General features: G+C 35.3%; 1 long non-coding RNA gene across 3 annotated transcripts; it reads right to left on the bottom strand.

Annotated features, from left to right (window-relative positions):
• Positions 1–12580: 12580 nt before the first annotated feature.
• LOC147533017 (uncharacterized) lies at positions 12581–22815 on the bottom strand. 3 transcript variants are annotated; one of them, XR_015227197.1, is made up of 9 exons: positions 22343–22815; positions 20562–21028; positions 19287–19350; positions 18055–18238; positions 15011–15942; positions 14677–14932; positions 14291–14391; positions 12737–13126; positions 12581–12673 (listed from the first exon to the last, which is right to left on the bottom strand). It is a non-coding gene; the product is annotated as an uncharacterized LOC147533017 (long non-coding RNA). The 3 variants fall into 3 exon arrangements; XR_015227199.1 differs by having other exon boundaries at positions 12581–12747; positions 12821–13126; XR_015227200.1 differs by lacking the exons at positions 20562–21028; positions 22343–22815 and adding exons at positions 16340–16426; positions 16551–16676; positions 19435–19525 and having other exon boundaries at positions 12581–13126.
• Between the last annotated feature and the right edge of the window lie 687 nt (positions 22816–23502).

Below are 23502 nucleotides of genomic sequence, written 5' to 3'. Positions count from 1 at the left end.
GGCCATGTGTGCTTGTCAAGTCATAAATTTATATTTTGTATTAATTTTAAAGATTCACTGGCCTTAAGGATTGTCCCAATTACAATATTTCTTTTAATGACTTTTGTCATTTTTGGTTCTTGAGATTTTACTTTTTTAACACAATGATGATTTTAAAAATTCTTAAAAAGATAGTGCAAGGAATTCGGGCTTGACTTGTTGAGGATGGAGGATGGAGAAATAGAATCGAACAGATACACTGTTTTATTTTGAGTTACTTCATATTTGGGTTTCTTATCAATTCTCTACCTTTTCTAATAGATCTCATATTTTGACCAACCCTAAATTTGATTCTCTAATTGACTAATTATCTAACTTTTTTTTTGGGGAAGATCTCATATTCGACCAATTCTAAATTTTAATTCCTTAATTGACAAATTTACCTAATATGTGTCAATGTTAAGTCATAAATTATTTTTATTTTTAACACGAAAAGATTCATCTCCCTTTATTGATAGGGCCCATGGGTATATAGACCAAAATAATGTTCAAAAAAGGTATATGATCCAATCTTTCCAAAATATGGATATTTAGTCATTTTACATTATAGACAGAAATAACACATACTTTATGAAATTATACCGTCCATGTCCCTCCCAAAAAAATCGCGGGATTTTTAATTTTCCGGGTGAATTCGAAAAGTTTGTAATGTGAGCGGGCATGATTTGGGGGATTTAAAGCTGGCAACGGTAGCAAGAGAAAAATTGATTTTTCTCTTTCTTCTAAACTGTTTTGGAAATCAAATATTTTTCCAAATCATAATTTCTCTCTCCTCTAAACAGATTTGGAAATCAAATTTTTTCTTTCCTATTATCTTTTTCTCTCACTTAACTTTCAGATTTGGATAGAGTATATTTTCTGGGATCAATTTAGCGTGATTTAAGGGTTAATATACAAAACATATATATCACTTTCTCTCACTTAACTTTCAGATTTGGAAATAGTATATTTTTCTGGGAACGTTACAGCAGCATTTGTTTCGTTTTTACTCATACATAAATACACATCGAATACAAATTATGAAGCAAAGACGTAAATTATGTGTTATTTTTGACGAGGAAACCATCATTTGTCATGTATACAACTTAATTTATCAAATGTATGTGGGTCATGTTCAATAAATTATACATAATTTATTTTACATTACACCTCGTTTACATTCCGTTAAAAAAAAACGTTCAAAATCTTCTCTGGTTCAAAAATGGCGCCCATCCATGTACTCTCCATTTGTAATCTTGAGCATGACAAACAACGGTTACACTATATTTTCGAAGAGCATATCCAAATGCTTTTTCACCACCAAGAAACAACTGACCAACTTCAGTAAATGTTTTATTCCAGCTATCAGATTTTAGTTTCGTTGACTTACTTTGATTTGATGATTCTGTTTGAAATTCCATCTGTTATGTCAAATCTACACACATAAATACACATACATTAAACAAAATATCATATATTGTATTATAAACTACATGTGCAGTTCTGTAAATTATGTATAATGTTTGTCAAATTTTGACAATATTTGAAGGTTTTGAGTAATTTGGTAAGCTTAACAAGGCTACTGTTTTGGGTGAAAAGTACGCGTAATGGTAAATAAATAATACATAATTTATGTGCACTTATACGATGTTTAGAATTTATTATAAATCTATTATATAAAACACAATATTTTATGCTGACTGGGACAAATCGAATGACAAATCCAGTCGTTCGTTGTATTTTTTGTATTATATAAAACACAATGTTTTATGCTGACTGGGACAACCCGAAAGAGAAATCCAGCCGTCCGTTGTGTTTTTTGTTAAATTTTGGCCATTAGATCTATTACCCACCCTAAAAATAACAAATTTATTAACCCATGAAAAAAAAGTTAAGAAAACCCTTAACGTGGACCGTCAGATACCAGTCTCTTCCTTGTATCTTCGCGCGTTCTTTCCCTCCCTTTCCCACTCTTAATGTGGACCGTAAGATACCAGTCTCCTCCTCATCTCATTCCTCTCCCACTCCCTTTACGCCAGTTACCAGTCTCTTCTTCATCTCTTCAGACGTTACACGTTATAATCTCTTCTTTATATCTTTGTCAAAACCCACCAAATCTTCACCCCTCCCGAAATCAAGGTTTTTGTTAGAAATTTTCAGCAAATCTTCATATAATCTCTTCGTCAAAACATCCCTCCCCAAATCTTCATGGAAGAAGAAATCCAGCTTCATGGCAAAAAAAAACTTACATCCCTCCCCAAATCTTCATCAAAGAAGAATCAAGCTTCATCACAATTTTTTTTTCGTCTGGCTCTCTATAATCCTCCCCCATGACGGAAGAAATCAAGTTTCATGGCAAATTTCAACCAAGAATCAAGCTTCTCAATCACAAAAATTTTCACCAAGAATCAAACATCCAAATCACAGAAAATTTAGTTATATATAATGTATAACAAATTACGCTTATTTTACATTCTCTTATAAAAATATGGTACGGAAGATGTTTGCGTAATGTACTAGAAAGTATGAAAATTTACAGTAAATTACCTATATTGTATATTCTGTTATGATAAACGTACGAAATAAAATCTGGTTCATAAAATTGTACAAAACCAAAGATCTAAGCTGAAGAAATATCAGAAAATCAAGAAGTTTAAACCTAAATCTAATGAAAAATGATATGATAATCGGATGAAAACAGAACATAATCGATCTAAAGGAATCAGTAAAGAAGGATTAAACATCAAGATCATAAACAATTATGAATATCTTAGAAAGAGAAAATAAACCTCACAAATACGAAGTTAATGAATTAGTAAACAAACATTTGAAAACAAAATCAAAATCTGATATGTTTAATGTTAGAGAGATAGAGAGAATATGATTCTTTAACCTAAGAAGCAATCCTAGATCTTATCAATGGTTTGAACAAAGAGTTTCACAGTTTAAAACCTGATAAACAATGGAGGTTTTTACTGCTGCTGTAATGAAGATGAAACAATGGAGGTTTGTACTGCTGCTGGTGAGATTAATGGAGGTTAATTTATTGGAGCTTTCGTTTTTAGAGAGAGAGAAAGTTTCCAGATTTTAATTACGGAAGATATTAAAGATAGTGGTTACTTTGAATTTAAACGTGATTGGAGAGAGAATGTGGAGATAAAAATGAAAAAAAAGATATTTTGAATTTTAGAATGTAAATCAGATTTTATATATAAAGAAGGTTAGTATAGGTATTATAAATTAATATGTATTCTAGGAATTTGTGTTTTCTCTCTAGATGAGACCAAATGGACTAGATATCCATTTATATTATTTTTTTGGTTTTGAAACCTTTTATAGGATTAGAGATGACTATATCTACTATTAGGACCCATTTTTTGGGCTATAAGGCCAAAAATACTTATTGATATCCCAATTACAATGTTTCTTTTAATAGCTTTTTCGTTTTGTTTGTTGAGATTTTTAACCGTGAAGCAAAGACAATTTTGAATAGACCTAAAAAATAAAAATACCACGAGTGATTTAGGTTTTACTTGAGAAAGATGGAAAACGGACAAATGGAACTGAACTGATACACTTATTTCTTTTGAATTATAATATATTCAGCCTCCATTATAGACTAAATCATCTAAATACAAAGTAAGTGAAAATCTCTTATTGACCGCGGGTCGACAATTTTAGGTCGTTTGTTTTTTCACTTAATAAGTGAAAATCACTTCTAAGCGGTGGCAAAGTAAGCGGCTTACTTTATAAGTGCTAAAAAGGATCATTTTCCTAATATTATAATTACCAATATAATTATAACTAAAAAGAAAATCTTGAACAATTGATAAATACAAAATCTTTTTACGACTGTAGCGATGACTCTTTTCCATCTTCACTCATCCTTCACATAAGTTTTTCTTCTAAATTTTTTTCTCATCTCTTCCTTCACTAATCACGGAATACCCAAACTCCATGATACAACTAAGCTCTTTCTCCTTAAAAATTCTTAATTATTTGCAATTAATATTTTTGACATAATATTCTTAAACCGTAATTCTCTTGTATGTAAACTCGCAAACTTAATGGATTAGTATGAAATGCTAATGTGTAAATATATTAAGTTAAAACAAACAATTTCTCATTTTTATAACATCTAGAATTAATATAAAAATCAAAATCAAGCACTTAAAAGCGACAGAAGACAAACGTCATAACACTTACAACTAATATCACTTAGTAAGTGGCAGCACTTGTAGGTGCTAAAAAATCAAACACCCTCTAACTTTTGATTCCCTCATAATTCACTGACTAATACTAACAAGTATGGTTGTTAAGTCATAAATTATGTAACACGTGAACATTTAATTTCCTATAATAATCTACCATAATTTCAATAATTTCCTTAGAAGTAAAAGTTAGTGTTTTTGCATGCGAGGTAAAACTTTTCATTTACAGGGCATCTAATATGCGCCCTTAAGTGTTAAAGCACGTTTTCGGTATGAACTCTTTATACTTTTAAACGACAAGTTAACTTCTCTCTAAAAGAAGAAAGATAAGGAGATTAAACTAATATAAAGGTCAGGCCATACAAATCCTCTATGTCTATACTCTATAGTGACACCATATCTCACGCATAACATTCAAATACATCACAAGTGAAAAAAATGTGTATTTGAATATTACGAGTGAAAAAAGTATCTTATATGGAAACGTTTGAATGATATGGATAATGCTATGAGTGAGAAAAAGTATCTTGCGTGGCACAAGACATAGAGGTGAAGGGAGAGACGTAGAGGTGAAGGAAGATACTTTTTGGCTTTGTGTTGAAATTTTTTGGAAAAAGTAAAGCCTTAAAGAAGTGAAGGAAGTACTAGAAAAGACTGACGTTGAATATATTGCTGGTTGTTTCTTAATATTCAGATGGTATTGAATATTTAATTGTCTTATATGGAAACATCAACAAGGGGAATGTTTGTGTATCCAAAAATTCTATTCCTCCCTCCATTTGTTCCTTCCCCAACCCTTGACGTGGCAACACCTAACTTGAACATATTTCCTCTCTATTTGCTCCACTTTTTTTTTGTCGCCATATCAGTTGGAGGGTTGGAAGGGAGCAAATGTAGGGAGGAGTATGACTCCTCATGTGTAGCAGGGGATGCCTTAAACCCAATAGTAGTAGCCAACGGGCTATGTCGGCTTGTTAAGACAACATGGCATGACCCATTTATAAGGCAACACCACAAGGAACGACGTGTGTCGTGTTGTGACGACCCGTCACGGTTCAAGCGGGTCGTGGCGTGTCTGGAATTTTAAGCTCCCAGATCCGTTAACTACTGCGCGTTAGGAACGGAAAACACGATCTGTCACTGCCCATGACGCTCCTAACCCCCACGCTAACCCGTTAGAAATAGATTATTTCGTTCAGAATATATTATTGTCACTTTGTTAAACGTAGTTATTAATTAATAAAATTATTACTTGATAAAATAAAGTAGTTTACTTGAAGTTGAAATTAATTTTATCATAATATGTTTTAGCTACATACTTCAAGTTATTAGCAAATGCACCTATTTTGCCTAGAAGGTTTTCTCTCCTTCTGGGCTGACCAGGACGGCCTTCGCCGCCTTCTGGGCTTCGCTCGAAGCTCCATCCACAAAGAGGGTCCAAACCAGCTCGGGGTCGAGCTCCGTCATCGCAATAGAGCACTCGGACACGAAATATGTCAGGGCTTGTCCCTTTATGGCGCTTCTCGGGAGGTACTTTATATCGAACTCGCTGAGTTCCATAACCCACTTTACCAATCGTTTGGGCAGGTCCATCTTCTGTAACACGTTTTTGAGGGTTTAATCTGTTTGCACTATCATGATGTGAGTTTGAAAATGCCATCGTAGTTTTCTAGCTATCAAGACAAGCGCGTACGCTAGTTTTTCTACCACGGGATAGTTCAGCTCTGCTCCGGCTAACACTTTGCTGACAAAATACACGGGGGTGCATCACCTCATTGATCGTCTTTATGATTACTGCATACACGACTTCTTTCCAATCTGACAAATTGATTGTTAGCTCGTCTCATGGATTAGGGATGATTAACAAAGGCAGTCATTAGGTGCATCTTCAAGTCTTAAAAAGCTTGCTCCGCTTCCGTTGTCCATTCAAATTGCGACATGTTTATAAGAGTTTTAAAGAAAGGTAGAGTTTTATCTCCAACGGAAACGGGAAAGGGAAGCCAACCTCCCCGCTAGTCTCTAAACTTCCTTCAGTGTGCGATGGCTGGGCATATCTATCAGGACTGTGATTTTGGCTGGGTTGACCTAAGGCTGGGAATTTCACCCGAGAGCCCGAAACCCGGCCCGGAACGCCCGAGTTCGAAGAAGAAAAAACCCGCCCGAAGCCCGATACGGATAGTGCCCGCCCGGCCCGCTTCTAGATAATGGACGGGCTTGGGCTCCATAAAAAAAACCCCCACCCGAGCTATAAACCTGATCACTAAGCCCAGCCCGTATAACCCGGCTAATATAAGTCGTCAGATTCTAAGAGTAACACTCAGCTGTTGGATTAAGTTTAGGTTAGGGTTTTATATAAAAGCCTCATATTGTTCCCCCCCCTCCCCCCCCCCCCCCACCCATTTTCTTTGCCGACATAGGGAGAGAGAGTGAGTGAGTGAGTGAGTGAACTGAGTTCGGTGTAACTAAGAGATGAGATCCAAGACTGTTGCAACGACGCAGAGATGAAATCGAAAACTAAGAAGAGAAGATCGAAGAACAAATCATATTCTGTAAAAAAAATTATTTCTCGAAGTAGATGTAAAGAAGACCATCTGTAGATAGTTTCTGTTCATGCACTCTTCTCCCAATTTCTTCTTTCTGTAATATTTTCTTTTCATGTAAATATTTTCAGATTTGTAAATAATTTTTTTTATTTGAAGTCTTTATCTTACTCTATGTTATGTTTGTTAAGAATCTACCTATCTCTTTTGTAATTTTTTCTTTAATCTTTTATGTATGTATAATAGATCTACGGTTGTGTTTTCTTTTTCTAGATCTGTATTTTTATATTTATTTATTTTTCTAGATCTCTCTTTATCTCTTTATTGTTTAGTTTAGATCTTTCTAATATTTGTTCCTTTTCTAAACTTTCTCTAAGTTTATCTTCCCATTTTGTGATGATACTTAATTATTTTATATGTAGGTCAAAGGTAAATCATAATCTATACTCTCTGTTTTTTGGTTTTTTTAGATTTTTATTATAATTCCGATTTTTGGGAGTGTTTGTGCCCGAGTCCGGCCCGCCCGAAACCCGACAGAAAACTAACGGGCTGGTGCCCATGGCGGCCTTTGGACAGAGAATTTTCAAATCTGCCCGGCCCGAGCCCGCCCGCTAAGAGATGTAGACTATAGGTGCAGCTACCCGAAACGCCCGAACCCGAGATAGGGGTACCCACGGGTACCCAAGCCCGGTCCGTTTCCCACCCCTAGTTGACCTCTATCCCCTGCTGACTGACCATGAAACTGAGGAACTTTTCCGACGTTAGCCGGATTCAACTTCATGTTGTAAGCTTGGAGCCTGTCGAAGGCTAACTTGAGGTTAAGTATCAGGTCCGTGCGGACTTTGTTCTTTACAATCCTATCGTCGACGTAATATTCCACTGTTTTCCCGAGCTGTTATTCGAAGATTTTGTTGACCAGCCGTTGATACGTTGTCCCAGCATTCTTCTAACCAAAGGCATTTGCTGATAGCAATGCAACCCCCGATCGGTTAAGAAGGCAGTATGTTCTTGGTTAACCCAATGCGTAACTATCTGATGGTATCCCGCGAATGCATCCATGAAATTGAGCAACTCGTGTCCCAATGTGGAGTCTACCAGTTGATGATGAATGACAAGGCGAAACTATCATTCGAGCAGGACTTGTTCAGACTAATGTAATCCACGCACATCCTCCACGCGTTATTCTTCTTGAGGACAAGTATCACGTTGGCTAGCCAGTCGAGGTATCGTGTTTCTCGTATTACTCCCGAGGCCAGTAGTTTGTCGACCTATCTAGCGATTTCTGCTTGCTTCTCTAGTGCGAAGTTCTTCTTCTTTTGCTTAACCGGTCTACTGCCCTCTTTAATGTTCAGTTTGTGAGTGATGACGGATGGGTCGATTCTCGGGACTTCGTCCGTTCCGAACGCGAATACGTGATGGTTTGATTTCAGGAACACACTCAGCTCTTGTTTTTTGGCATCAGACATTGTGTTACAGATGTAAGTGACCTCGGTAGGTAAAGTCTCGATCCGGACATGCACCATTATATCTGTTGTTTATCCACTTCTTCGTTGTTGGCGGGTTCTTTCCTTTTCTTTCCTTTTTGCGTAGACATATTTCGCTGAGAAGGTAGTAAAAGTTATTCTGAAAAGAACTGAATAGAGATTCGGGTTACCGATATGATGATATTGCCATCCTCCTTCTAGCGCCAATTGTTGAGGTAAAAAAATGTCTATGTAATCCGGGTTACCGAATTGATGATATTGCTGGAGTTCTGTCCTCCTTCTAGCGCCAATTGCTGATGTCAAAAAATGACTATCTCTGTAATCAGTCAGGAAAAGAGACTTTAATGCTGGATCGTTTGTGTGATTGAATAATATTTCGTCTGGAAGAACGATAATGCTCATGCTCATAGAAACCTAAGAGGTAAACCTGTAAGGAAATCAACTGCTTCTCCAGTGATTCAATGGCATCAAGAATATTAAAAAGCTTTGTGATTCACCACTAATACCCTCATCAATCAGAGGATCACTCACTCCAGCTTCAATTTTTTTCTTCATCTTCATTGTCGTCGTAGTTCCAGGTGACTAGTCTCTTCCTCCCTTTATCTATATAATTCGTGAACTTGGATCGTAGTTCAGAAGCTCGAGCTATAACAATGCTTATCTCACATCCGTTCATTTATACTTTACTCTGCTTTCACTTTGTTTTCACTCTTTAATTATTGAATTATCAAAATTTCAATGAATTGCAAGATGAATTTTGGAACAACTTGAAACTAGTTATTTGTTCGATTGATTTGATGTTGATTCATTGAAGTTAGCTTAGTAACTACAACTAGTGGTGACTTTGTTTTTGAATTTTGAGTTGAGCTTCTTCATGAACTTGGAGAAATAAAATTTGGGTGAACAGAAAAAGGGAGCCCACTAAGATAAACGAAGAATTTGTTATAGGATGGTGCGGACCAACCTTTTGGGCTGCTAGTGATACTGTCTGCTTTGGCACACCTGGGCGTCACAGTTTTAAAAGGATCCATTAGGGAAGGGTGCTTAACCTCTTAAGGAGACCACCACACTCCGTCTCACCACCGATGTGAGATTGTTGGCCACAACTCTCCCTAGGCAAATTTTCTTTTCTGAAAGGGGATCCACCAATACTTGTACGGCTCCAATTACCTGTGTAAGGTTTGCGCGAGTAAGTTCTCACATTTACACACAATTTGCACAAGTTTGCTTAGGTTTGTACGCGTAAGGTTTGCACACTTACACACAATAAGCACGAATTGGCCTAGGTTTGTATGAGTAAGGCTCGCACATCAGCACACAATTCGCATAGGTCTGCACAATGTAAAAAAGGGAGACCACGTCTAAAAAAATTGTCATGTTTTTTAACCATGACAGATAGGAAATTGGGTATTCTTGAGAATTTCAAACCTTGCGAAGGTTGGAGAGTGACAAACCCTAGATGGGGTGTATTAGTTGGTTCTAGAATTGGTGAACAACACAAATTCAACTTCTATTATTAACATCAGAAAGCAATCAAAAGTCAGGTGCAGTTGACCAAATTTTGATGAGCTTACACAATAAAAAAAAATAATTAGGCTAAACATGTCATTGACTGCATCTGCTGCTTTAAATAAGCTTACACAATAAGAAGAACGTTATATTATTATAACATATTTTAACGTGAGGGTGTCGTTGGGTGTTTCAACGACACCATCCTCTATCTTTCAACAAAAAAAAAAAAAAACGACACCATCCTCTAATGCAGCACAAAGCGCTACACAGTCACAAACATTCCCCTTACAAAATAATAAGACATACTTATTTGAAATTTGAATGAGCTTACACAATAATAAGACATTAGAATGGGCATCCAAATCTTCAGGGATAGTTAGTAATACATCTCTCTCTAAAAAGCCACAATATCTCTCTTTTTCTCTCTCCTATGTCTTTTTAAGGCCAGCGCTTTGGGGAAAGTTAAATAGTTTCCGGAGTATGAAGACTTGGTAAAAAATTAGTCAATTTTGTTTGACAATTTTATTTAGGGGAAAGCAAAATAGTTTCTCCACCTCAGCTCTCTTTCTCTCTCTCCACCTCACTTCTCTCCCTCCACCTCATCTTCTCTCTCTCTTCTCCGATTAGGTCGCCGACCGGAAAATTTTCCAACCGGCGACCTAATCGGAGAAGAGAGAGAGAAGATGAGGTGGAGAGAGAAGATGAGGTGGAGGGAGGTGAGGTGAGGTGGAAGGAGGTGAGGGGGAGAGTTTTTTTTTATTTTGAACCATATTCTCCATAAAATATGTTTTCCCGGAAACTTTTCAAAATTTTGTATATTCCCTTTAAAATTTCACACCCCGGAAACTATTTAGCTTTCCCCAAAGCGCTGGCCCTTTTTAAGTAGAAATGAGATAAAAGTGGCTTCAACGTGTTTAAATAGATGGAGTGGAACTATTCCTAATCATGATCAAATTTCAAAAATTACTCTTCCACACTATTTTGAGAAGTTCCATAATAAATTAGATGTCGAATTAACCTGCCGTATATTTTAGATAATATGGTAAATGACACGTAGGGGTCGGTGACTACTAGCTTGGATTATAACTGATAAATGTAACAATGCTGCAAATACAAATAGTTTCCTAATTTTTCTTGAGGAACATACCAAAACACAAAGATGGTTTTAAAAAAAACTTAAAAGATAATGCAAGGGATTTAGGCTTTGCTTGTTTAAATCGAACTGATACACTGTTTTATTTTGAGTTACTTCCTATTTGGACTACAAATTTCTGACCAATTCACTTAACTTTTTTGGTGGATCTCATATTTTGACCAACTCTAAATTTGATTCTCTAATTGACCAACTCATCTAAATATTTTGGATGGATCTCATATTTGACCAACTCCAAATTTGATTTCCTTATTGACAAATTTACCTAACATGCATGTGTCAATGTTAACTCGTAAATTATTCTTACTTTTAACACGAAATATTCATACCCCTTTATAGATTGTCCCAATTATAATGTTTCTTTTAATAACTATTTCTTTTTGTTTCTTGAGATTTTTAGTTGCGAAACAAAGACAATTTTGAATAGACCTCAAAATACTAGGATTAATTTAGGTTTTGCTTGACTAAAACGAAAATGGAGAAATGGAACTGAACTGATACACTTCTTTCTTTCGGATTACATCATATTCAGCCTTCATTATAAACCAAATCATCCAATTTTTTTGGGTGTATTTTGACTAACTCTAAATTTGATTCCTTATAAGTGAGATAAATTTTTTTTATTTATTGGTTATCTAATATGTTCCCTTAAAGCACATTTCCAGTATGAATGCTTTATACTTTTAAAAGACAATTTAACTTCTTTCACTAATAGTATCGGTTCTAATGTATCCAACCTAAAATAAAAATAAAAAAGATAAAATTACATTGGTATCAAACATGTAATTTTTTTTTTTAAATTGTCAGTGTGCCTCGAACTTTTGACTTCTAGGGTGGAAGACTTAACCTCTTACCACTCCAACCAAGGATTGTTGGTTCTCAGCAATATGTAGTAAGTAGGTCAGGACCCACAAATCCTCTATGTCTGTCGTAACTCCATATACCATTAAAGTTAACTGACAGAGTTAACAAAAGAGGATCAACTTTGAATTTCCGAAAAACATGGGACTGAAAAGGAAGTTGGTAGCAAACTAGGGGGCCAAAAAAGAAAGAACTCTTAAAATAATCATTGACATATATTCACCATACTTGGCTTGTATTCTACTTGGGCTGAATATGATAGTGGTGATCTTAACATTTGAGTGATGGACTGCAATATCGGGATTAGTATTAATTTTTAGACAGATGGTATGGCGATTGACTGCTAGTATTAACCTAGAAATCGAGCAAGTATATGTCACTACCGCTTTCCTTCATGGTGACTTGGAGGAGAAGATGTGTACATGTAACAACCTTAAGATTTGAAGTTAAAGGTGAAGAATACTTGGTTTGTCAGCTAGATAAGAGCCTGTATGGGCTGAAACAAGCACCAAAACAATTGCACAAAATCCTTAATGGAGATTTGATTATACTTCGGTTTCGTGTAATGATATATTGGCTGGTTTTGATTCTTTACTTTTCATATTGTTGGATTGTTTAGTAACCAGTGAATTTATGCAAATATTACTAACTACTTGTGTGCAAATATTATTAGCTATTTATATCTTAAAAGAGTTCTTTAAATATGAACCTAGTTCGCGGTTAGGCCGCATAAACGTAGTAAAGTAGAACGTGAACGTGAAAGCATGACATAACTTAAACTTGTACTGGCCGAAATTCACATACATACCAACCAGAACCTGAATCATATATTCTTGGCATCACCGGTAGTTTAAAAATTACATAACACCCATAGCAAGAGATCGCTCTGCTTATCTACAAAATGATATAGGAAAACTGACGAAGGACAAACTGAGAAGGAAGCAGTAATTTTCAAACAAGGAGGTAACCTTGTGCAATAAATCATTTAACTAGTTCTTTCGATATCGAATGGAGACCCATTCGATGCTTTTACGAGGTAACCCTTGATATTTCTTCATGGTTCTTTTATGAGTATCAGGCATACATTTTTTGATCATCCCCACCATACCACAGGGCACAAACCTGAATCCTTCACATAAGATTCTACCATGAAGAAATATGTGAAGGATTTTCCAGCATACATCGTATATGTTTTATTTCTTCATGGTTCTTTTATGAGTATCAGGCATACATCTTTGGCAAGAGGATTTTCTGCACCTTGCTCCGCAAACCAAAGGTTGCACGAATATACTCTTCTTTTGCTGCTTCCAGCTCAAGAAATACTCTCTTCAGTGTGTATAGACGAACCTGAACAAATAAAACCTTACAGGTAGAAGAAGAAACAGATCAAAACAAATGCCAAACCTAAATACATGATTTGGAAGCTGAAAAGTCCGGTTGATATTTGATAAGACGATCAAAATGGAAAGCATATATCACAGGTTTCAAAAACAAAATTGTTTCATTAATTCACCTAAATTATAATCTTGCCTTTACTAATGAAGGAGGGGCTTTTGCTGCCAGAAGTACATCTAGACACTTGAAGTTTTCATTAACCACCCACTTGTTAGTTTCAGAAACTTAATTGTTAGTAATATACTAAATAATGATGAGTTAGGGAAAATTGGCCACAACTCCCTAGGCAAATTTTCTTTCCTGAAAGGGGATCCACCAATACTTGTAGCTGTAGGGATCCAATTCCCTACGTAAGGTTTGCACAAGTAAGGTTCGCACACAATTTGCATAGGCTTGCATGGGTAAGGTCGCACATTTAATGTGAGGGTGTCATTGGGTGCTTGAATGTGTCACTGGGTGTTTGAACGACACCATTCTCTAATGCAGCATAACGCCTTGACAAATATCGGGTGTCATTGGGTGTAAGGCATCCCCTGCTAAATCTTTGAGTGGCCGTCTAAATCTTTCAGGAGTAGTCAGTAATACATTCTGGGTCAGTCTTTTCCGCATACTTATTTGAATTTTCTAGGTTCATACTTGCAGCAAATAAGATGATAATTTCACATCTTATCTCCTCTAGAAAGTGACAAGCTCTCTCTCTATTTCTCTCTCCCATGTCTTCTTATGACAGGAAAAATGAATATAAGTGGCTTCAACGTGTTTAAATTAATGGAGTGGAACTATTCTATATTGATGACCAAATTTCAAATATTACCCTTCCTCGCTATTTTAAGAAGATCCATAATAAATTAGATGCCGCATCAATCTGCCGATTTTAGATAATACGGTAAATGACACGTAGCGGTCGGTGACTACTAGCTTGGATTGTAACGATACACCTTCAGTATATAATTTTTGTTTTAATACTTTCTCTAATAGTTATGATTTTTATTTCTTCATCATTACTTTGTATCTTTAACATGATATTCTGTTATGATTATCTTTTCTTCTTGAGCTGATAAAATATAACAATGCTGTAAATATAAATAGTTTCCTAATTTTTCTTGAGAAACATACCAAAGTTAATCTCACAATGTTGTACATCTCATGCTCCAGGTTTGTGTACTTGTATTGATGAGCACAGATGCAAGATCTGTTCGTACCTGCTACAGCTGATCCTGTATCAAACTCCAACTATAAGTAACCATGGAAACAAAAACTTGTCATAGAAACAGAAAGAATTTCATATCGAAGATTAATCAAATTTTGATTGTAGGTTCAACAATAGCAGTGTATAAGGACTATTTAATGGTCGGAAACATGTACACTCACAACTTCTCTCTAAATTTGGCGAGCTGTAACTAAAACCAATCTAAGTGATTTTTGAAATTTGTTGACGATAATATAAAATTAAACTGCAGAGCCTTTACCATCCAAATGCCAAAAGTGTTATGCAGACGTACCTCAGCCAATGTCTCATTTTGTCGTCCAAACCCAAAGCAAAGGAGCACAGAGTTTGCTCATGGCTTGAGCTCCATGAGCCCACCAGCTAGGTTTCCATGACCACCAAGAATGAACTTGCCCAGACTCCAGACACTCTAAACAATGTGGGACTATTAAAGGCTATAATACATTGTCTGAGTGCTACTATCTGAGTATTTGCTTACACCCGTTCCATACTTGAATCTACGACCCCGTCTCCCTTGGCCGCCAGATTTCCTTCAACATTCATAAGAAAAACATTAAGAAAAAAAGATCTTGAAAACGACATAATAAACCAAGTCAGGTTTAACATACATGTGTTGTCTGATGGCGTCTGCATTTAGAGATATCCGTCTAGTGAAAGAAACTGAATCTGTCGCTTTTCTTCAGTCTTCGCGTTTTGAATGTGCATAACAAATCTAGGATAGGTCTATCAAGTGAACCGGTCAAAGTCTCCATCCGAAGAAATATTACATCATCGCAACGAACGTTATAAGATATTTTTTATTTGTCATTTTTGTCAGGATGCAGCTTCAACTTTGTCTATGACCACGAATTCAAATTCAAGACTCTCTACTTTCCAGCATTCCATGGCTTCATCAAGCATAATTTCTCAACCTACTATTCATGGGTTGGTCATGCCATTCCATGATAGGCAGTTTTTGCAACCACTATTGCATTCTGAATTTCAGCCACAAATGTCTCTCCAATTGCAGTCACAACTTAATAAGCCGCAAACACGGGTTCCTCAATCACTTAATCCTCTGGGTTACGTGGTCCAGTCGGAAGCTAGCTTGTCAAGTTTTCTTCCTAGAGAAGAAGGGGAAGTCTCCGAGTCTGAATTAGATCCAAATACAAGAAGAAGACTTTTAATTTTGCAATATGGACAAGATATCAGATATAATGTCTCAAAGAGACCTTCCTTTCCAATCAGACCAACAACTCCACAAATTCCAGCCTCGCCCTCGCAACTGCGCGGAAATTGGTTCCCTTCTGAAGAACCCATAAGCCCAAGGAAACGGATCCGAACATTATTACCTGAGCAACCAATGTAAGATTTTCCTTTACAATTACAAGCTTTGGGTGTTGATAATTACCGACCTCAACTCCCAGCTTCTTCTGTGGGGGATGAGGGTCTTGTTCCACTACATTGAGCTTACTATGAAACTTATAGATTTCCTATAGAAGTAAGATACTAGTTTAACTTCTCATAGTCTTGAATAGTTGAATGGAATGCATATTTCCACCTACATAAAATGATAAAAGTTAAAACTACTTATTGCTTATTTGAGATCATTTTTGGTCGTAAGGACATCGTGGAGATGATCGATAATTAACTGATAAGTAAAATTTGTTTCAACCTTTACGAACTAAGTTGTTGACAACTACAAGTTATACCAATCGTGCAGTGTTGAGTTTAATCTTCAAATTTGCACCCCTCAAGCTACATCTGGGTACCAGGACACTTGTATAACTTGAAAAATGATTACGACTCCTTAATAAGTATGCACATTGCCTTCACTCTCTATATGTAAATATTATATGCAAGTCTAGAGTCTTTCATAAAACATTATAAAAGACAAGTAGAATGGTAATTAGCTCACGACTCCAAACTTTTACTACTGATAGAAAAATCTTCCTGACCTGAGCATAAAGATCTCCGTTGTGAGCTGAACTTGTTTCAAGTGTATACTGAGTAAGAATTTCCAAAGCCAGAACTTCCATCATTCACTGAAGAATAATTTTCCCACGTAATTAATATAACATGGATATCAAAACAAATGTATTGAGACAAGAAAAGAGGTGCGAGAGGAAGAGTAAAAGAAAAACAAGACTAGAAAAAACGATTTCTCACCCATCTCACTAATTCTTGAAGAGAAGAAGAGGATTCGGTTTCTCATACACATGAGATAATGATAAAGCTTGTTGAGATCCGCATGCACAAAATTAGGGGGTGATGCAGCATTTGCAAAGTAATTACCTACAAAAAGACAGTGTCCTTGGTCAGAACTGACTCAAAACATGCAAAGAAATAGATGAATGTTTCATTTCAACAAGCAAAGGAGACGAATTGTGAACAAAGAAAAGCAAAAAAAAAAAGACAACACTTTTGTTGAAGTCGTTCTCTAATTATTAAATTGGATCTTAATAAGTTCAATAAACTTTCTCATGCGCCCATGGATATATCCTTAACTAGATTAATCAAATACCTCCTCAAATGAAAAGTAGCAAAATTTTGGTATTGCTCTTTTAGGACAAGGTATAACGAGGACGAGTTACAGAAATCAGGCTTCAATTGGAATGTTCATCCCAAACAAAGTTATTTAAACAAAATCTAGAGATGCCATTTTTAGTCCTTGTTTAACTTCAAAGCTATTATTTTATTTTATTTTATTTTTTTTAGAAGTCGACTACGATCTACGTATGTCGTTACATTTGGCACTTGATACATCATAAATGTGATAAGCTCGATAACCGCCCACTCAAACACTAACAGAACCGGGCCTATAGCCCAACAAGACATGGCCTAAAGCCCGACAACATTATTTACAACATTAAGATGAGAGTTTAAGGTAGGCTTTTCTGTACATAAATGAACATAAAACAAGAGAAAATTAGAATCGTCTTATCAGATTCGTCAAGAGATGAAAGAATATGAAAAAAAAACTGTGTCAAATTCATTATGGTATATTGGTTCCAGTTTAGCAGTTTTTTCTTGGTAATAGACAGAAAAGACAGCTGACATGCATATTTTCTGCTAGCTACAGTGACAAATGGGATAACTTAAACATCCAAATTGCACCTATGCATAGCCCCAAAGTACTTCATAACAAGTTATAATTTAACAAATCGTGAAAGAACTAATTATCCAACGAGGAACTTTCTAGTTCTGGCCTTAGGTAGACGAGAATAACTAGTGGTGATCTATGGCAAATGCGAACTGTAAAAGCAAAAATGGATAGACTTATACAATGAAAAAAAAAGCAAAATTTGAAGTCCGGAGAATAATTAACAACTTTGTTAATATACGACGAATACACCAGATCTAGAGCATTATAATGGGAAATTTAGACACTACGTGTTTTTCCTTGTTTACTTGACCAAATTAAAGTATAAACTAATCGATACTAAATGGTGTAATGGATTAACGGCAAGAAGCCCAAAAGAAGACGATTGATGGCCCTGGGGAGATCAACAAGAACGGAAAGAACAACGACTTGGACACGAAATGATATCAATCTAAACTTCTAAACCTAGAAACAATATATATCAAGCAAACAAATGTATAAATAAAATGAACAAAAGCAGAACAAGTAAGCATTATTCCAATCTTAATTTTAAATTATAACCTTTCATACCTTAGAACCACATTTGATTGCAATATCTTGCACAACCCCAACAAAAGTTTCTGGAGATTGTGGCCTATTTCTGAATCAAGCTGAAGATTCTTGTTGCTCGAGGTAACAAGAGACACATCCTCATCATCGAAACTAGGAGATAAGCTATTGCCAAAAGCTGATCGATCCACAAGCATCTCCCCACCTTCAAAGAAAAAATAGATCATGAAAGTTTTGGAAACAGCAACCAAGCAAAATTTTATGCAAACGACAAACTAAACACATAATTCGCAAATCTACTAATAAAGCGATCAAATAAAATCTAATAGTTGAAAGCAAATCAAGGACTGAATAATCAGTTGTATCTGCATTGTCCCACTTTTTTAAGCAGAAAGGTGCAAACATTTAAAGTAACTCCAGATTTGGGGCTTAAGAAATTTGGACACACATTACTTGGTGTCACCACTTTCAAGGGGGTTTACAAAAAACATTCTGAAGTTTCTAAACGAGCAATTTTAGCAAGTAGTTAACTAGCCAATTTTGCTATTTATGCAACACATCCATTGACGCTTCCGCACATCACTTTGGGCTACGCTCTTCCATGCAATAAAGATGCTACTACCATTCTGCCTGCAAAGCGTTTCTCATGGTCCATATAAAAGCATAATTGGACAAGTCTGGTAAGAGCATAGCCAAAATGGCTAAAAAAACGTAAGTGAAAGTGCCTAAAATAGTGCCATAAGAGTTCCAACGAGAGTGCATGTGTCTGCGTTCATAAGGTGGCGCAAAGGCAAAGAAGAAAGTAGACTGAAATCATCGTCGAAAGTGCTGCAAAAAACATCGGTAAAAGAGCTACCTAAGCCTATCCCCAAATTTAACGTGCAGATTGCAAGCAAAAGAGTCGTATAATTCCATTTACAAATCATAACTCAGTCGTCACTCGTCACCTAAACATCAGGAGTGTTAAAACAAGCCTGCTGCCATCCATCTACATACAGTTCAAGAAACAACTTGATGTAGGACAGTGTAAATTGACATAATATTCACATTTGACATCAATTAATAGATTAAACTAAACAACTTAAGCCAAACATTACTAACATCATTCATAAACATGTATAATCATGAGGATATAATGATTCAAAGCTTACTACAGTACTACAATCTACAACAATCCCTGAAGATGCTAAACAATAGGTATAATGGAAGTTAAAGCTTTCTACATTTCTTTTCCTATCATTATTAAAATCTACCTGAATAAGAGTGATTGTTTGAGTGTCGGTCGTGCATTCTTACTCGATCATCTCCATAATGCCCCTGCAACAAAAAACGATCACAAATCTCAGAGGTGGAAATATGCATTCCATTCAAGAATATACAAAGTTAAACCAGTATCATTACCTATACAGAAAACCTATAAGTTTCATAGTAAGCTCTATCTAATGGAGCAAGACCCACATCCCCCATAGAAGAAGCTAGGAGTTGAGGTTCGTAATTATGAACACCCAAACCTTGTGATTGTAAAGGAAAGTCTTGCGTTGGTTGCTTGGGTAATAATGTTCGGATCCGTTTCCTTGGGCTTGTGGGTTCTTCAGAAGCGAACCAATTTCCGCGCAGTTGCGAGGGCGGGGCTGGAATTTGTGGAGGTGTTGGTCTGATTGGAAAGGAAGGTCTCTTTAAGACATCACATCTGATATCATGTCCTTATTGCAAAATGAAAAGTCTTCTTCTTGTATTTGGATCTAATTCGGACTCGGAGACTTCCCGTTCTTCTCTAGGAAGAAAACTTGGCAAGCTAGCTTCCAACGGGCCCACGTAACCAAAAGGATTAAGTGATTGAGGAGCCTGTGTTTGCGGCTTAAGTTGTGACCGCAATTGGAGAGACATTTGAGGTTGAAATTCAGAATGGAAAAGTGGCTGCAAAAACTACCAATCGTGGAATGGCATTACCAACCCTTGAATAGTAGGTTGAGAAATTATGCTTGATGAAGCCATTGAATGCTAGAAAGCAAAGGGTCTTGAATCTGAATAGTTGGTCATAGACAAAGTTGAAGCTGCATCCTGACAAAAATGACAAATAAAAAATTGTTATGATAATATAACATTTGTTGTGATGATATTTCTTTCGAGGGAGTCCAGGATTGGGTTCCACTTGATTGATCCATTCATAATCATATATTAGACAAGCAAAAGCATTTAAAGAATCTAATTTTTCAAGGATAACGCATAAAGATAGGCATGACCTTCTTATCATTTATTCATCAGATCAAACATCACGTAGCAGTCGTTAGTTAGAACCAAGGAATGAAATTTTGGTTTCGGTGGAAACTTCGGTAAGTCCAAAAGTGGAAAAGTTTCGTGGAAACGTTTTGGTCCATGGGGAAACTTTACAAATTTCCAGAAATTTATTTATCCTTATTAATGTCTCTTTAGTAAGAAAGGTTAGTACCTTAGAGGCCTAATATGCATTGAAATTGTTATCCAATTAAGCTCCATCTATCGCATAAAAGTTTCGGATGCTTACATACCAATGGATTGATTCGAGTCAGTATAATATTCTTCTCCTGTAACCTTATAGAGTAGTTATTGTATTACCACACAAAGGTGGAATCACCTCATTTTCTACTGTGAACACTTCTCCACTTTCTACAACCTGATCACTTTCGACATATTGCTTTAATATACTCATGTCTGCTTGATAACGCTTGACATCAGCTAACATATTAGAAATTCGTTGCTGGTACATCTCAGTTTTTATTTTCCGCTGCAAAGAATCAATTTTGCTTTCAAATGTCTTCACTGAATTTGTAACTACAAGTGTCTCATCTAGATCGAAAACAATGCCTAAACACAGATCATTCGGCATGTGAAGAGAAGAATCATAAAGTCCCTTTCCAACATAAAACCCCCAAAAGCATGGGTTATTTGATGGTGTCTTCTTTTAAGACATCCCCACCAAATGCAACTCCTTTTCTCCTAGTTTCACAACTGCAGTCTGGAAAAAAAAGTGTTGATTCTTAATATGCATTAACATATACATGAATAAATATCCATTTACACACACACACACACACACATATATATATATATATATATATATATATATATATATATGTAAATGGATATTTATCAAGAACAAGGTGGAAAGCTTGCTAACTATTAAATGAGCTCAAACTTGTTACTCATTCATCTATATAACAAACTGCATAGGTTTTTTACCATGTCATAACTTGACAATGATGAATCTATGCCGTTGAAATATTATAGATAAACCTTGACCTTCCTTTTTAAAGAGTCTTTAGAAGATAAAGATTTAAGAATCAAAATAACTACCCACTTCCTAGAAAACCATTGGAATGATAACGTTTTTCAGTTTTTTCGAAATCATTTTTTCGAAAATTGTTTTTTTCAGCTGAAACAATTTTCTCAAAAACTGTTTTTCATGCCAACCGTTTTTTCCAGAAGCTGTTTTTCCTCTGAAAATAGTTTTTCACGCAAACCGTTTTTTTATTCACGAAAATTGTTTTTTTCTCAAAAAACTGTTTCTTTTTTCCAAAACCTTTCTTCCACGAGAGTCTTTTTTCCTCACAAAATTCGTTTTTTTCACAGAAACCGATGTTTTCCTACAAAAAATATTTTTTCTCGAAACCCGTTTTTTCCCAAGAAAGTTGTGTTTTCACGAAAATGGTATCTGAAAAAAGCGGTTTCGGAAAAAAAAATTCAAAAAAAAAACAGTGTATGGAAAAGGAAAGGTTTCTGAAAAAGAAATCGGTTTTATGAAAAAACAGCTTCTGAAAAAAGTAAGTTTCCTACCAATGAATCTTGAAAAAAATAAGTTTTCGAAAAAAAAAGGTTTTATTGAAAAGGAAAAAGTTTTCAAGAGAAAATGATTTTTGAAAAAAAAAAAAAAATTCTCGAAAAACGATTTCTGAATCCTAAGGATAGAAGTAGCGAATCAGAGACCAATGAATCTTAAGTTTTAAATTCGAGATTAATAATCCAAAATTGTAGTAAATCTTAGGGGTAGGGTGGGATATTGGTCCAATACAAATTTTGGACTTTGGAATCGAAGCGAATCAGAGACCAATGAATCTTAATTCCTGCAACCAAACGCATCATAACATAATATTTGATAGAATTAGAGATAACTAGGTTAGAAGAGTTCAACAAGGTACCCAATGAGGATGAGGTCTCGGGTATTCTCAAAGCATTGGGTTTTCTTATGGAATTATAATATTTGTATGTAGTTAATACAAACAATAATCAAAGAATAATATGCCATTTTGAAGTAGTGTTTGATTGTTTATACCTTGTTCTTGTTTAGACAAAATTGATGCAAAGTAAGCAATGGTCAAGATTCAGACTGCAACTTCTTCCACTCCATTTTTAAGCAAAAATTGTTAGGGGCGATTGTGTGAAGAATAGCAAGAGGTGAGCAGTTCTTACTAGTTGCTGATAAATGAGACATCCTGATTTTCTTCATCAAGTAGATGATTTTTATGATATACAATCGATTTGAACATATTTATCGATTTAATCTTTGTTTAAACAATTTCTCCTATCAAAATTCCTCTCTGAAACCTAATCAATTAACTTGGAAAACATGAAGTTATTGATCTGAAAGGACGACAATGAGAAAAATTGAAAACCCAAGATGTTTGATTTGATGAAGAACTGATTGATTTAGATTTCGATTAAGTCTACTGGGAATGATATTGGGTTTGCTTAATGAGAATGAAGAAACGGAAAACAGAGGAAGGAGAATGGAGGAAATTGGGCTCCAAATGTGTGACCAATTTGACTTATTTACCAATTTTCTTGGTGGTGGGATTCTCTTACTTTGACTGTCTGTAAATTTGTTTCCGTATTTAACAGATTCACTAAGTCATGTGTCGTTATTAAGTCATAAATTGTTTATGCTTTAAAAATATTCATCTCTTTTTACCGACTGCGAATTTGTTTCTGTATTTGACAGATTCACTAAGTCATGTGTCGTTGTTAAGACATAAATTGTTTATACTTCAAAAATATTCATCTCTTTTTACCGATTGTAAATTTGTTTTTGTATTTGACAGATTCACTAAGTCATGTGTCGTTGTTAAGTCATAAATTGTTTATACTTTAAAAATATTCATCTCTTTTTACCGATTGTAAATTTGTTTCTGTATTTGACAGATTCACTAAGTCATGTGTCGTTGTTAAGTCATAAATTGTTTATACTTTAAAAATATTCATCTCTTTTTACCGATTGTAAATTTGTTTCTGTATTTGACAGATTCACTAGGTCATGTGTCGTTGTTAAGTCATAAATTGTTTATACTTTAAAAATATTCATCTCTTTTTACCGATTGTAAATTTGTTTCTGTATTTGACAGATTCACTAGGTCATGTGTCGTTGTTAAGTCATAAATTGTTTATACTTTAAAAATATTCATCTCTTTTTACCGATTGTAAATTTGTTTCTGTATT

This window comes from Eschscholzia californica, unplaced genomic scaffold (genome assembly GCF_041429995.1).
Source record: "Eschscholzia californica isolate CP2 unplaced genomic scaffold, dmEscCali1.0.p SCAF_6, whole genome shotgun sequence".
In the NCBI taxonomy this organism is placed as follows: domain Eukaryota; kingdom Viridiplantae; phylum Streptophyta; class Magnoliopsida; order Ranunculales; family Papaveraceae; genus Eschscholzia; species Eschscholzia californica.
The sequence above is the reverse complement of the archived record's forward strand: the minus strand, read 5'-3'. Positions and strand labels throughout refer to the sequence as shown.